This window comes from Hipposideros armiger, unplaced genomic scaffold (genome assembly GCF_001890085.2).
Source record: "Hipposideros armiger isolate ML-2016 unplaced genomic scaffold, ASM189008v1 scaffold_675, whole genome shotgun sequence".
In the NCBI taxonomy this organism is placed as follows: domain Eukaryota; kingdom Metazoa; phylum Chordata; class Mammalia; order Chiroptera; family Hipposideridae; genus Hipposideros; species Hipposideros armiger.
Genome location: NW_017732025.1, coordinates 781,965 through 796,599, shown reverse-complemented (window position 1 = coordinate 796,599; position 14,635 = coordinate 781,965). Strand labels below are relative to the sequence as shown.

The 14,635-nt window shown below is 43.1% G+C and overlaps 1 non-coding gene across 1 annotated transcript; it reads right to left on the bottom strand.

The window, feature by feature from the left end:
- Positions 1–12,266: 12,266 nt before the first annotated feature.
- Positions 12,267–12,340, bottom strand: TRNAI-GAU (transfer RNA isoleucine (anticodon GAU)). The gene has a single exon. It is a non-coding gene; the product is annotated as a tRNA-Ile (tRNA).
- Positions 12,341–14,635: the final 2,295 nt, after the last annotated feature.

Below are 14,635 nucleotides of genomic sequence, written 5' to 3'. Positions count from 1 at the left end.
GACAGAAATAGGAGGAGACCTGGGCCGGCCGAGTGGCACGTTGGTTAAGAGTTGGCTTGAAATGCCAGCTCTGAGCAGCAGGGACCAGGTTCAGAGACCGATCTGCCTCACCCGGGAAGAGCGCAATGATAATACCAACATGGGCCAGTGAAGCGATGTCCTCCACAACTAGACTGAAGAACAATAAAACAGCAACTTGTCTGTTCCCCTCCCCCAATTCCCCAATAAAAATCTTTTTAAAATAATTTTAAAAAAAGAAATAGGAGGAGACCTTGTTTTTTACTCTATGTCCTTGTATGCCTTTTGAATTTTGTATCCTGTGCTCATATATTTTGTTCAATAAAATTCATTTAAAAATTAACTAAAGAAAACATTATACTAAGTGAAATAAGCCACCAACAAACACAAAAGGATAAATACTGTATGATTCCACTTATATGAGGTACCTAAAAGAGTTAATTCATAGAGACAGAAAATAGAACAGTAGTTGCCAGGGGTTAGAAGGAGGAGAAGATGAGTTGTTTTTGTATAATGGAGGCAGAGTTTCAGTTTGGGAAGATAAAAACAGTTTTGGAGATGGATGGTGGTGATGGTTGCACACCAATGTAAGTGTACTTATTACCACTGAACTGTATACTTAAAAAAGGCTACAATGGTAAATTTTATGGATTTTATGTTATGTATATTTTGTCACAAGTAAAAAAAACAAATATATTAATTAAGGCTAAACAGTCATTTTAAGATTAAGGTAAATTTATATGTGCTGGCTCTGTCATTTGCAAGCTCTTAGAAGTTACTTAACCTCCCTGTGTCTCCATTTCTTTATTTCCTCATCTTTAAATTGGCATAGTATTATCCCTATCATATGGGATTGTTGTAAGAACTGAATGAAAGAATACATGTAAAAAGCTTAGACTAGTCCTTAAAATATAAGTACAGGACTTAAGAAATGCTCATTATTATCATTTTTATATGTTGTGAAGTAGAAAAGCAAATTGCATAATTCTATATATAATATCATCCCATTTATATTTTGTGGAAAGCATGTGTGTGTGTGTGTGGGGGGGCGGTGTACACCTAATGTACTCACTCATGAACCTACCACATATTTATCAAATACCTTCTTTGTGCCGGACATTGTGCTAAGGTTTGAGTAGACAATGGTGAGCATGGAGTGTGGGGATACAGAATGGTGGTGGTAATGGGATTCCTGTTTAAATAGAGAGGTCACAAAAGATCTTTTAGAATAGGTGCCAATTACGAGTAGATAGTAAAAGAAGACTGAAGGAGTCAGCCATACAAAGATGAGAAATGCTTTCTTGACAAAGGAAATAGAATGCTACGAGACTCCAAGTTTGAAAGCCTCTTGTGGGTGAGTAAGGAGGAGAATAGTGTGAGAAGAAGTTGGAATGTACATAGAAAATTCTAGAAAATGGGAAAGAAACTGTTAAGAGTGGTTTCTGCTGGGGAGTGGGACTTAGGAAGGTGTGGAGAGGAGGGTGTGGAGTGGAAAAAAGGAATTTTACTTTTCACCTCATTCCCTTCTACACAGTTTGAATTATTTGCTATAAGCATGTATTTTGTTATTGGGGGGAAAAGCTGGTTAATAAAAAATTGAAGAATTTTAATGATTAATAGTAAGTAATCTAATAACCTTTCCTTTTTTCAAGAATCACCTTGTCTCAACTCTCCAGTTACTTTTCAAGTAATGAGAGAGTGGTGTAATTTATATCTGTTCATTGGTCTGAAAATAAGACAGACGTTGCCTTCTCCTCCTGTCTATTCAACTATCTTTTTCTTTGAGCCAGTCAGTAATAATTGTTTTTCAATTCCCTTCAATGCAACCCTTGAATCATCTCTTCCACTAGGACTACTTTTATTTTTTTGATAATCTTTCAAATTCATGCAGGATTCTTGCTTTGTGGTCGCTGTAATGACAGATGCACACAGCCGCAGGTGCTGGGCTCTTCAGATTAGAATAAGAAAAAAAGAGGAGGTGGGGACAGAGGAGCTGAGGGAGAAGGGAGAAAAAAAGTAATTTGCCAGCAAAATGAATTCCAGAGGCTCCACAGAACTGTGTGCTTCCCTCATCTGTACCTCTACCGGGGAGCCAATTGCCTTGTCTAAGTGGGGCAGGAGTGAGGATTTCCCTGTAGAGTGTTCTGGAAGGCAGAGAGAGGTTCTCCGTGTCCATATAGAATTCCAGCAGTGGGTATAATTAGACCTCTTAGACTCAAACCTTGGTGTCAAGACAACTGATGATATGTTTAGGACACATCTGAAAACCAGCTCTGAGACAGTATGGATGGGTGTTTTGATCAGGAAGTCTCCTGGCATTTCCAATCCTCTAAAGAGAGCAGGAATCAGAAAGTAGGAAAACAGAGCATCTGATCTGTTCTCAGCTTGCCTCACTGATCATTTCATTGCTCATATGGCAGCAGGAGGAATAACGTAAATAACACCAATTCGCAAACTTGCAGTGGGTTGGTTATTTGTATGCCCAGCCCAAGCTCCCAATATCTCTTCTGTGCCCCCTGTATTAATTCCCTGGACATTTTGATACTTGTTTCCAACCTGGAAGAAGTATTTTAGTTACAATTTTGTCTTTGGCATGTGGCCTGATGCAACACTTGGGTGTCTTCTCTTCCAAGCCCTGGCACTGCCCTCCCTACTGTGTGTATGCCATGTCCGAAGTCCTCCTGTCCAGACAACTCCACACATTGCAAGGGGATATTTTCCTTTCAGGTTTAAACCACACAGTGCTATTCTAGGAAGACTTCCTCTCTCCCCCATCGCGTTGTGTTTAGGAAACCCACTCTTTGCCAACTGTGAGCTATAATGTTAGTAATAAACTAGTATTTATTGAGCACTTATTATGTGCCAGGCAGTATTCTTTACATGGATTAACTGTCTCCTTATTATGACTCTCTGAAGTAGGTGCGGTAATCGCCCCTGTTTATAGACAAGAAAACCGAGGCACAGCAAAGATGACTTTCATAGCTTTCCTTTCTGCCAGAAGTCAGCCATTCTCTGTGCGTTTAGAGGGCCCCTGCCAAAGGGGCCTGGCTCTTGGTGAATAATCTCTCCTTGATCTCCCCATCTACTTTCACATCCTGAGCAAAAAATGTGTCCCAGATTCCTCCTGCCAGCTCCATCTGTGAAGCATGTGGGCCGATGTTTGAATAAGAATGACTAAAGGGGAAAGCGGTTTTATGAACTTCAGACTGTGAACTCAAGGAAGAGAGTGAGTCAGGCCTCCACATTCCTAAAATACTTTCTGGAGGCTTGGTGACCTCAGACAATAAGAACCTGAGGCAGAGCTCTCCGGTGTCCTTGGGAGGCCCCCACAAGGAAGAAGGTGAGGACAAGCTCTCTGCACCTGGTTCCTGCATACGTTGTGTGGGGTGGAAGATCAGTAGCCAGAGTGGCCCACAGCTGTCGAGAGTGCCTCCTCACTTTTGCCCAGGCTGTTCCTTCTGCCTAGAATGCCTTTCCCTAAATCCTTGTCAGCTTGTCCTCCAAAGCTCAGTGGATGTGTCGCTTCCTCTGGCTGCTCCAGGCAGAAGCAGAGGCTCTGTGGTCTGGCTCCACAGGGCCTTGTGCATGTTTCTCTCACCCCACAAACTCCTGGCCCCTAGAGAAAAACACTTCCAACATGTCTGCCCGACATAATCATTATACCTTTTGAGGTTGGCAACAGCTCCAAGGTTGAGGGAAAAGTCCTGTCCTAGGAGGTGGGAGATGCAGGTTCTAGTCCCATCTCTGGTCTTGGCCATGCCTTGTAACCTTCCACACTTCACATTCCTCATGAATTAAAATGATTTGTTTTCACCTGCCTCCCTCACAGATGGTAGCCTGCGAAGTAGAGGAACTCTCAACCCTAGACTCTGTTCTCATCAGTGAAATATAATTAACATACAAGGTCTGACAACTAAGTTTGCGAACTTGTTGCAGCAATGTTGCTACCCTTTTTTGATATCGGAGGGATTATTCATTATGAATTTGTACCAACTGGACAAACAGTTAACCAAGTTTACTATTTGGAAGTGCTGAAAAGGCTGCATGAAAAAGTTAGACGAAAACAACCTGAACTTTTCACCAACAATTTGTGGCTCTTGCATCATGACAATGCACCAGCTCACATGACACTGTCTGTGAGGGAGTTTTTAGCCAGTAAACAAATAACTGTACTGGAGCACCCTCCCTACTCACCTGATCTGGCCCCCAGTGACTTCTTTCTTTACCTGAAGATCAAGGAAATATTGAAAGGAAGACATTTTGATGACATACAGGACATCAAGGGTAATACAATAGCTCTGATGACCATTCCAGAAAAAGAGTTCCAAAATTGCCTTAAAGGGTGGACTAGGCACTGGCGTCTAGCTTCTCAAGGGGAGTACTTCGAAGGTGACCGTGGTGATATTCAGCAACGAGGTATGTAGCACTTTTTCTAGGATGAGTTCATGAACTTGATTGGCAGACCCTGTATCTATTAAATAAGTTTAGGGAATCTTGGGCAAATCTTTCTTCCTGGTTTTTACCTCCATCCATCCCTTTCATTACCAAATTTAGCCCTTCAGTTGGCATGGTGTACAACCAGCCACAAAGGGAAAGTGTTATCCACTAAGTCAAAAAAAGGTGACTTCCTGTTTATGCATTGCAGGGACAGAGCAAACCAGAGGCTGCATGAGGCTAAGTTCTGGCCCCACATAGGTGAATCATGGAGAACGACTCTCAAGATGAACCATGTGTTACCTCAGGAATCCTTCTCAGACCCTTGCACAGGAAAGGAGTGAAAGGTTGTACTTGGGCCCATTTAGTGGATGGAAAAACTGAGAGGGCAGAGTCACAGACAAGAGAATTGTCCAAGAGCTGTACCAGTTTCTAATAAGTGAATACGGAATGATGACATGGAGCTAAGCTATTGGTGAGTTATTGGTCTAAAGGCCAAGATTTAGAAGTTTCAGTCCCAACTCATGGGGAAAGTGCTTTCAACTATTCTTCCAAAGTGCTCATTAAAGCTATTGAGGTTGGCAGCAGCACCAACGCTGAAAAAAAAGACTTGCCCTAAAGGTAGGAGTTGTGGGTTCTTGTCCCATTTCTGGCACTAATGAAGTCCATGGTCTTGGCTGTGGTGGATGGACTGGTGAAGAGTTTAGGTGATGTCCTATAACTCCCTCCTACAACTCCTGTTCCCCCATGTCATCTACACAAACGGTTCTCCAGCGACCATCAGGTATCAGTCTTTCTCCAGGTACGTGGCATTTACCCCAGCCCATATTTTTACATGATACAGGGCTGTCACCCAATAGTTCCCACCTCCCAAGAGAGGAAGGAGGGAGTATAGGTATATGCAGGTACATATGGCATGCATTCAATCAGGCAAATGGTATTTTTACTACCTGATGTGTTTAAAATCTGTTTGCAAGTTGGAAAAGGGAGGCCGTCTTCCCCCATCTCATCCTTGCCACCATTCTTGCTCACTTGCCCTGTCCCCACCCAACCCTACTGCCCGGTAGTGGCCCTTCTTTCATTCTGGCTGACCAGTGGAAGCCACCTGAGGAAGCCCAGTCCTGCTATCCTAACCTGAGCTGCTCTGGTTCACCTTACTGCACCTGCCAGATGCCTTCTGCAGCCTCCCAGGTAGTTAATGATCTCCCCCTAGGCAGAAGAGCCCTTTAATAATTTACCAGAGTAGATAAAGAAAAAAGCATAGTTCTCTACTTGGAGGCCAATTAGGCTGGCAATTCAGACAGTATGGATGGAGTTAAGATTGACTTCAAGTTCAAGCCAAGCTCTTTTGTATAGGAACTCTGCCTTATAGCTATGTATATAAAGGCTTATCAGAATCTCCATTCAGATATTTAAACATCCCAGCCCTACTGTATGATCAACACTTTAGGGCTCCTTCACTGCTCAGGGGAGTTAGCTATATAAAACAAAAGAAACCAAAATACCCTTGGGAAAAAGGAGATTTAAACATTTAAAGAACGCCAGAGAAAGAAAAGTTATTTTGCATTTTTTGACTTCTTGGGTTCCTTATTAGAATTTGAAAAAAAACCAATTTTTTTTGCAAGAAATTTTGTAGTTCTTTTTTTTAATTTTTAAATTTTTTATATTTTTTTATTTTTTATCTTTTAATTAAAGTTTACTGGGGTGACAATTGTTAGCAAAGTTACATAGGTTTCAGGTGTATAATTCCGTATTGTATTTCTTTGTGTCAAAAGTGCGGACTCTGCGACACAGTGTGATGCAGTGATTTTAAAAAAATGCTTTGGAATTAGAGACCTAGGTTGAAATCTTGCCTCCTACTAATTGTGGGACTTTGAGGAACGTATTGAAGTCCTCTGAACCTCTTTTTCCTTATCTCTAAAATGGGGCCAATAATTCTGTCCATGAGATTTTTTTCGTAGTCATAAATATGTAAAGAACAACCTGGCATGCTGTAGACAATAAATGATACATCTTTCTCATCATCATCAGGCTTGCCCTTATTCAGCAAAATTTGGATTTTGTAAAAACATGAGAAATAAAATACTTACTCTCAAAAGTATAACAATGAAATTTAATAAGAATAGACGTGGTAAGCTGTAACCTTGTTGGTTCCAAGTGCAATGAACCACATCTCCTGATACCCATGACCTTGTGCTGTTCCCTCCAACAATGACTCTGGGTTTGACCATGTGACTTGCTTGACCAATGAGGCATTAGTGTGAAGCACTCAGAGGCTTAATAGGTTCTTTCACATTGGGGCTTGTCCTCTTGGAACACTCTCTTAAAACCCAGCTCTTTGGCTGTAAAGAAGCTCAGGCTAGATTACTGAATGATGAAAGGCCACAAGAAGAGACACCCTGGCGGATGAGAGACCTTCTTGGATCTGCCAGCCCCAACCAACCTCCTAGCTTAAGTGAGTAACTGCATGAGTAACCACCCGAGTGAATTTAGTCAATGAACAGAATTGTGACAAATTATAAATCACTGCTATTTTAAGCCGCCAAATTTTGGAAAAGTGTGTTACACAAATGCCAAGTCTTAAATTTACATTAAGGAAAGCCAACAATACAAGTAAAAGTGGCAGATTATTCTTAAAGGCGTTCATAGAAAATAAGCCATGAGATTTCAGTTAACCATAAGTGTTGACATACTGCTAAGAAACTAAATGCAAGCTTAGCCTTCTTTTATTAAACAAATGAATTGGTTGATTGACTATAGTTGTTAATTTATTGCCTGGATACCAGGCTTTGTGCTGGGGCCTGGGGATACCAAGAAAGTTGGGACCCAATTCTCCTTTACCATGTTGTCTCTTGGATTCTGACATTTAAGTCTATCCTTGTATTGAGGTGTGGGAAGACGAGAGAATAAATGCTCACAGTTCAGCAGGGAAAGTAGATGGCACACTTAGCTGATAGACTTGCTGGAGTTGGCACTCAAGGAAGATCCAGCAGACTCTGTTAACCCATCAATACCCCAATTTTGAGTGACCTTGACAAACTCAAGTGTATCTAGAAGCAAGCAAACAGAGAAATGAAGGCATGAAGACCAGATCATATAAGGAATAATTGTACCCACTATAAATGTATATCCTTGGCGGGGGGAGGGCCTTGAGGGGGGAAGAAAAAAGAAAGAAAAGAAAGCTTTGGAGTATAAGTGCAGTGAAAGAGGATTAAACTCATTCTGAGGAATGCCATAAGAAGGACCATTAACAGTTACTAAAAGTTATAGGGAGGTGGATTGCAAGTTAATATTCAGAAGAAAGGCTAACACTTCTGGAGCATGAACTCTAGAGAAAGGCAGAGTGGGCGCCATTTCTGACCTTGCCGAGGAGGTGGGAAAGGGGTTCTGGCAGCAGGTGGAGCCGGGAACCTCTAAGTCTCTCCCAAGTATAAGGTCCCACGATTCATTCCTGGAGTTCCATTATCCTTATCCTAACTGGGTGATATTAAGAAGTAAAACAGATGACACCCACCTGCCAGCAGTCAGTGGGAAAATTGTCCACTGATGATGACAGGAGATTGAGCCCAGAGACTAGAGACATAAGAATTTAAGAGGTCATGAGAATTTGTGTTTCCCGAGGATTATTTAGCACACTCTGGGAGCAGACTCAGAGGCGCAGTTCAGGCTAATAGGAGCCTGCAGATGTCACACACGTGTGACCACTTAGGAAAGAAGAGGGAAGAGAACTAAGCAAGTACAGGGAAGCTGTCTGGCATTTCTCATGGGGCATTACAGCCCTGTTCCCCAAGCACCGTCAGGGAACCTAACAGGCTCTCTCGTGCTTCTCCCACCTCTAGCCTGCAAAACGATAGGAGAGAATTCCTCTCAGGGGTGTGGGCCCCATTTTCTGTCCGTGGGTCCTGCAGCATCAATAGCACCAGGACTAGAGAGAAGACTACAGGCACATAGGTTTGTAAGAAATAAGGTATCTGGGAGGTCAAGTTTAGGATCCCCTGGAGACCTTGCAGTTGTGGGCCCAGTCAAGGGATGTCTTTTTTTTTTTAAGATTTTTATTGGGGAATTGGGGGGATGGGAACAGTGATGAGGAATTGGGGGAAGGGGAACAGACAAGTTGCTGTCCTTTTGTTCTTCAGTCTAGTTGTGGAGGACGTTGCTTGACTGGCCCAAGTTGGCACCATCATTGCGCTCTTCCCGGGCGAGGCAGATCAGTCGCCGGCTTCTGGACGGCCGCTCACAACGGCTGCTGGCTACATATGGTAGCCCATGGCAACCCACTGCCACAGGGGCTGCAGCCTACGCCATCACCGGCGACTCACGGCAGCCCAGTTCCAGGTTGAGCTGTTGTTCAGCATCTTAGCTGTAGAGGGCAGTGTCACTGGCCCTCATATGTGGGATCCGAACCAGGGCCCTCTGGCATCCCAAGTCAGTTCTTAACCATCGCGCCACTCGGCGGGCCCTCAAGGGATGTCTTTTACCTTACCACCACGGCTCTGGGTGGAAATAAAGGGAGGGACTACAGAGTGCCCTCTGACTGACAGTTCCCAGGGCTCCTATGCTCTCACACACTTGTGCCTTTACACATGCTGTTTTCACTAGCCAGGTCACCTTTTCTCCATCCCCTTTTCTACCAACACCCAACTTCCAGACTCTATCCCATATAAAACCTTCTCCAAGCCCCTTAGGCTGAGACAGCCTCAGACCTGCTTTGCATCGTTCAGCACAGCTTACTATAGCTACACCGATGGTGAGGCCAGATGCTGAATCCTGTGCCTCTCTTTATTCCCCAAAGAGGTGGCAAAGACCCTGGCATGTTTCCTGTGCTCAGCATACACAGTCGAACATATGAAGTGCCCTCCCTCCTCTCCACACACATGTAGCATGCTCACTTATGCTCTGTTTTGTGCAGGGTACATACCTGCATTATCGCTGTAGCTCATCTCTCTAAATGGAATGCAACCCTTGTCAGAAATAACTTCATTCTAAAGTAAATGAAACAAAGGAAAATGTGGTTTCCATTTGCTCCTTCCACGACAGAGAAACCCTGGCACCTGGGAGAGGAGGTTTAGTCTAACTGGGGCCTGAGCGGACAGGAAACCCTCAAGGGAGAGAGGCTGGTCATGGCACCAACCCTTCGAGCCACTGACCCGGCACAAAGACTCTACTGTGGGGAAACTCGATATAAGGGTGTGCCTTGCTCTACGGGAACGCGATACGCAAAAATCCAAAGTCATAAAATAGATAAATCTGGGGTGATTATTGACTTTGCAAGAGAACTCACCAGCAGATTCCTCTAAATAGCTAGCTCCCACAGTCCACTTAAACTGTGATTTTATTTTCAGGAGTTTGATATTACACACCAGTTTTCAGGAGAAACATAAACAGGTCTTCAGGGAGCCTGGCGTCGCAGTGTGTCTGGCCAGCAGCTCGTTGACCAGCCCTGAAGGTGAGCCGGCCTTGAGCTGCTGGAAGTGCTGGAAGAGCTGAGCTGAGGAGCTCCCTCCAGGCCTGCTCATCGAGTCTGGCTTTTTCCACTGTTTGTTGTGACAGGGAGAACCAGGTCGCTTCTGGACCTTCCTGCCTCTACTTCAGTAGGCTATTGATTGCTCAGCATACTTTCCTGGAAGGGGAACATAGGATTTGTTTCAGCAAATAATGCATCATTCATGCAAGAGTGCTTGCTACATACTTTGTATGTTCAAGACACTGCACTAGGCACAGCGCAGGAGTAAATAATGACTGTAAGGTGTATTCCTGTGTTCTAGGAACTCACGGTCTAGTGGGAGAAACCAGCCCCTGGATGCTACTGATTCTAGAAAACACTTGTTTTCCCCCCTTTAAGCTCTAAAATCAGAATGCATCTTAACGACAGGTGGTATAACAGTTTAATTGGCTGGATTTTTCTTAGTGGTAAGTAAAAGGATGGTGTATCTTGCAATTGTCCGTGTTTTAGATGAAGCAGGGGATATAAAAGTGCAAAGTAATGGTTTAATGCTACAGGATTCCAAGTGAGATTTAATGTTTGAAGGGTAAAATTGGGGCACTGTGTTGAATACACCTCATGGGTTTTTCTTTGCAGAGAATGTGGGAGATAAGTTTGGAATAATGTTCCTTTTCCACAGCTATCCCAGGAAGCTGGGCTGCAGCGACTTCATCCTTCCTCCATTCTGCAAACGGGAAATAGTAGTGGCCAAGCCCTGATTCCCATACATGCAAGCCCTGAGAAAACCAGAGGAGCAAAGTAGCAGAAACAGGTCTGAGTAGCAGCCTTTCAGGAATGAGGAAATTGGTATTGATTTTCTGACTCCTAGATGGCAATTCCTTGGTCATCTGTACCTTCCAGGAGCAAGCACTGTGCCTGGTATGAACCCAGCAGGAATATAAACTACTGTGTGTGTGTGTGTGTGTGTGTGTGTGTGTGTGTAGACAGGCGGACATAAACATATGTACGGATATTTGTCAAATAAGTGAATTTCTGTGATTGAGGCCAAAATTTTATTACAAGAAAAAGCTCAAGGTGACTGCTAATCTTGACTTCTTAGCCAAAATTCAGTACAGTTTCTTACAATCTGTCTAATGTTACAGGGGATTTCTTTCCTTTCTTTTTTTAGCTTTACCATTCCTCACCCAAAAAAGTAGTGGTTCGTGTTGCTGGTGCTGAAATGTTGCCATGTTCTATTTATTTAAATGGCTGTGTTCCCACAGCATGCCAGGAGATCCGGTCTCTAACTTCTGAGAACATAAAGAGAATATACAGCTTCTAGGTAGATGGCAGAGAGAGTGACCATGGGGGTTAAATAAGTTCTTAGGAGCATATGTGGATACCTGGAATGGTTTAGAACAAGTGCATTGACATAATAACATAATCCAAACCCTCTAATTCAATTATCATTGATGTAGAACAAAATGACCATGAATTACTTTAAATTCTTGTCCATACAAAATATAAAGACACTTGGCTGTTTAGTGAATGCCTTTCTTGACATTCACTTTGATTGTGAGTGCAATTATATTTCTTTTGTGTCTGAAGGAATAGATGAGGTTTAAGGCACTAGCATGAAGCTGTCCCGTGGCCTTTTGTTTACATGTTCCATTAGTGCAGGCTTTAAAATCCAGGACGAGAGCTGTGAGCAGCTAGCAGTGAAGCATGAGCTTTACTCCAGGAGGAACCGGAAGCCATTTAGGAGCTGGCTTCCTTGGAGACTCTTACTTGTGGCACAAACACAAGAGAATCAGGTGGCAGTAACCAGGTCACACAGGCCACTTCTCTCTGGCTTTTTGCCTTTGCTGCTGGGTCCAAGTAGTCACTGGGGCTGCCTCAGGTGACCCACCAGTGGGTCAGGCCTAGGCTGGGTCCTGTTAGCCTGAGATCAACTTGTCATATTGTGACTGTTATGTGAGAGAAGCAGACTGCTTTGTCTCCTGGTGGTTTGATGCAGTGGCTGCACTCGACCATTTCCAGCTCATATCTGTTGGTGCCAATACTAATTCAACCTCTACAGGCTGGCAACTCTTACAACTGTGATGATGGGGGATTTCCAAAGGTAACTACCATGGAAGGGACAAAGAAGCCTGTCCCCATCACCAGAGCACATCTCCTACAAGCCCTTCTGAGGGCTACTTTTCCTCTTATCGGCCATAGAAACCAAAATGCAAAAAGGCTGTTACTATTTAGGTTTTGTCTGAGGCTATAAGTGCTAACTTTTTTTTTTTAATTTTTTTATTGGGGAACAGCCATGGTCACTGGTTACACGTTGCTTTAATGCTACAATGGCATAGTTGACTCTTTTTTTTAAGGAGGACACAGCTCACAGTGGCCCATGTGGGGATTGAACCGACAACCTTGGTGTTATCAGCACCACGCTCTAACCAACTGAGCTAACTGGCCACCCCCAATAATTGCTAACTTTGGTAGTATTCCAAGGCTTCAAATAATTTGGTGTTTTCTAATTTGGGGGGTAATGCCAAATAGCACACTCCTATTCATCCTTCAAGACCCAACTCAGAGGTTTTGTCCTCCATGAAGCTTTCTCTGACTAATTCCTTGGTTCTCTGACACTGTTACAATGCACCAGAATTATTTGTATACATTACTATCTCTGCCAAATGGGACATCCTTGGGGCCAGGGACCATGTCTCATTCTTTTCTTGTTTGTCACCAATGTCTGGATGACCTGTGGCCTGTCAAGTGCTGTACACTCAGTAAATGTTTGGTAAATGAATGAAGGTTCTATTCCTGCCAGGTATTTCTTTGTTGGTTAACTCATTCACATCTACAAGTACTTTTTTTCTCCTCTGGAAGTGGTTATCACTATGTTATTTATAAGCCCATAAGCCTCAAAAAAGGCTAAGTGTAAAATCATCAGTTAGCATGATTTTCACTGCAAGTAACAGTTGACTTAACGAAAATAGCTTAAACAATAGGAGGTTTATTATCACCCCAAACAAGAAGTCTGGATGTCAGGTGGCCCAGGGTTGGGGGATTCAGCAGCTCAGTGATATCTTCAGGGACCCAGGGTCTTCCCACCTTTCTGCTCTGCCATCTTCCATGTGTCAGTGATGCCTCCCTCCTCAACTCAGGAGGAGTGATTGACATCCAGTAAAGAAAAAAAGGCATTTCCTTTCTTAGCGTCATTTTTATTGTCAAGGAAACCCTTTCTTAGAAGCTCTCCCTCCCCTCAGAAGATTTCTCCTTGAGTATCATTGCTCAAGATTAAGTCACAGCCTACCACTGATAAGGAGGTGAGCCCAGTGTGCTGGCTGAAGCCAGTCCTGTGCAGTCCCTGGGGTTAGGGTGGACACAGGATTTCCATTCCTGAACACACAGTGGGGAGAACACCTGGACAAAACTGGGGCTCTGCTAGCAAGGAGTCAAGGAAATGGGGGTATGGCCACTGGGTGGTCATTCAATAGTGTCTGCCATACCAAGTATTTAAATAAATTATGGCACATCAATAATAGAAAGCAAGTCTATGAAACCATTACAGTGACTGAGGGAGAACTGCATGTATCAGCATGAATTGACTTTCAAGGTACATTTTCAAGAAAATGTAAAGCTCTATATATAGTCTAATTCTTTTTTTCATGATAGCAATATTAGTAAATTCCAGGTTAAGCACACCCCAAAATTTCTAAGAATAATGCACACTATGCACTTCAGAGTGGCTGTGTGTGTGTGAATATGCGTGCGCACGTGTGTAAAGGGGAAGGTTTACTGGAGACCTCCATTTTTGACAGTCTGGATTTCTTATAACATTGAATTGTTGTAAGTATGCCTTCCTTTTGTTAAAGGGCCAAGTATCATTTTCAATGCAAGAAGTCAATTGAAGACACGTGCTCCTTTCCAAGAACTAAATAGTTTCGAATATAGGAAGGCCCTCCCTGAAAGTTTTGCTCATGAACCCAGAATTTAAACTCCCTCCATGAATAAGCAACTTTTTGTTTTAGCTAGTAAAGCTCCTTAACAGAAGATCCAAATTTTTGCCATGTTGAATCATTCTCTGTTTGCTGAAGAAGGGCATCATCCTTGCTATGGGACGCAGATGACGCTGACTCACCTAGAGGAAACCATGGGTGGAAGTCTTCCCAGGAGCGACACTGACACCAAGAACCAGCCAAACCTCCCTGTAGCCCAAGTGCTTTCCTGGGCCCCAAATACCTCTGTCAGGAATAAGCTCAGAAAATAAAGCCTCTGTATACCTTCCACTCTGCTACTGGCTAACTAACTATAACTACTTAGGCAAGTCCTCAGTCTTTCTGGAGTTCATTGAACACCTCTGAAAAATGAGTATTATTTGTGACAGCACTTGAAAGACAGACCGCGTACTAAAAAAATTCTGGAGCAAACCTCCTGGCTATCTGTAGTGATTCCCCCGGAAAGGTATCTTTGGTTACTATAAAAATACTTGGTTAAATTCTGCAGAGGTTCAGGATCCAGTGTATATCTTTGATCCGGTGTATATTTTATCCACTGTCTGTTGGAAAATGTGACATGATATTATAAATGGAATAGGTACACTTCACAAAATACACAGATTAGGATCACAGAAGGAAGCCAGGGAACTGAGGGCATGCTTACAGCTCCATGACAATTTAAAACTAATGAAGTAGTCTCTATTCTTTCCTGGTTTAGTGACATGGCATTTCCATGCCTAAAATTATTTTTCTAAGCTATTATAGTAAA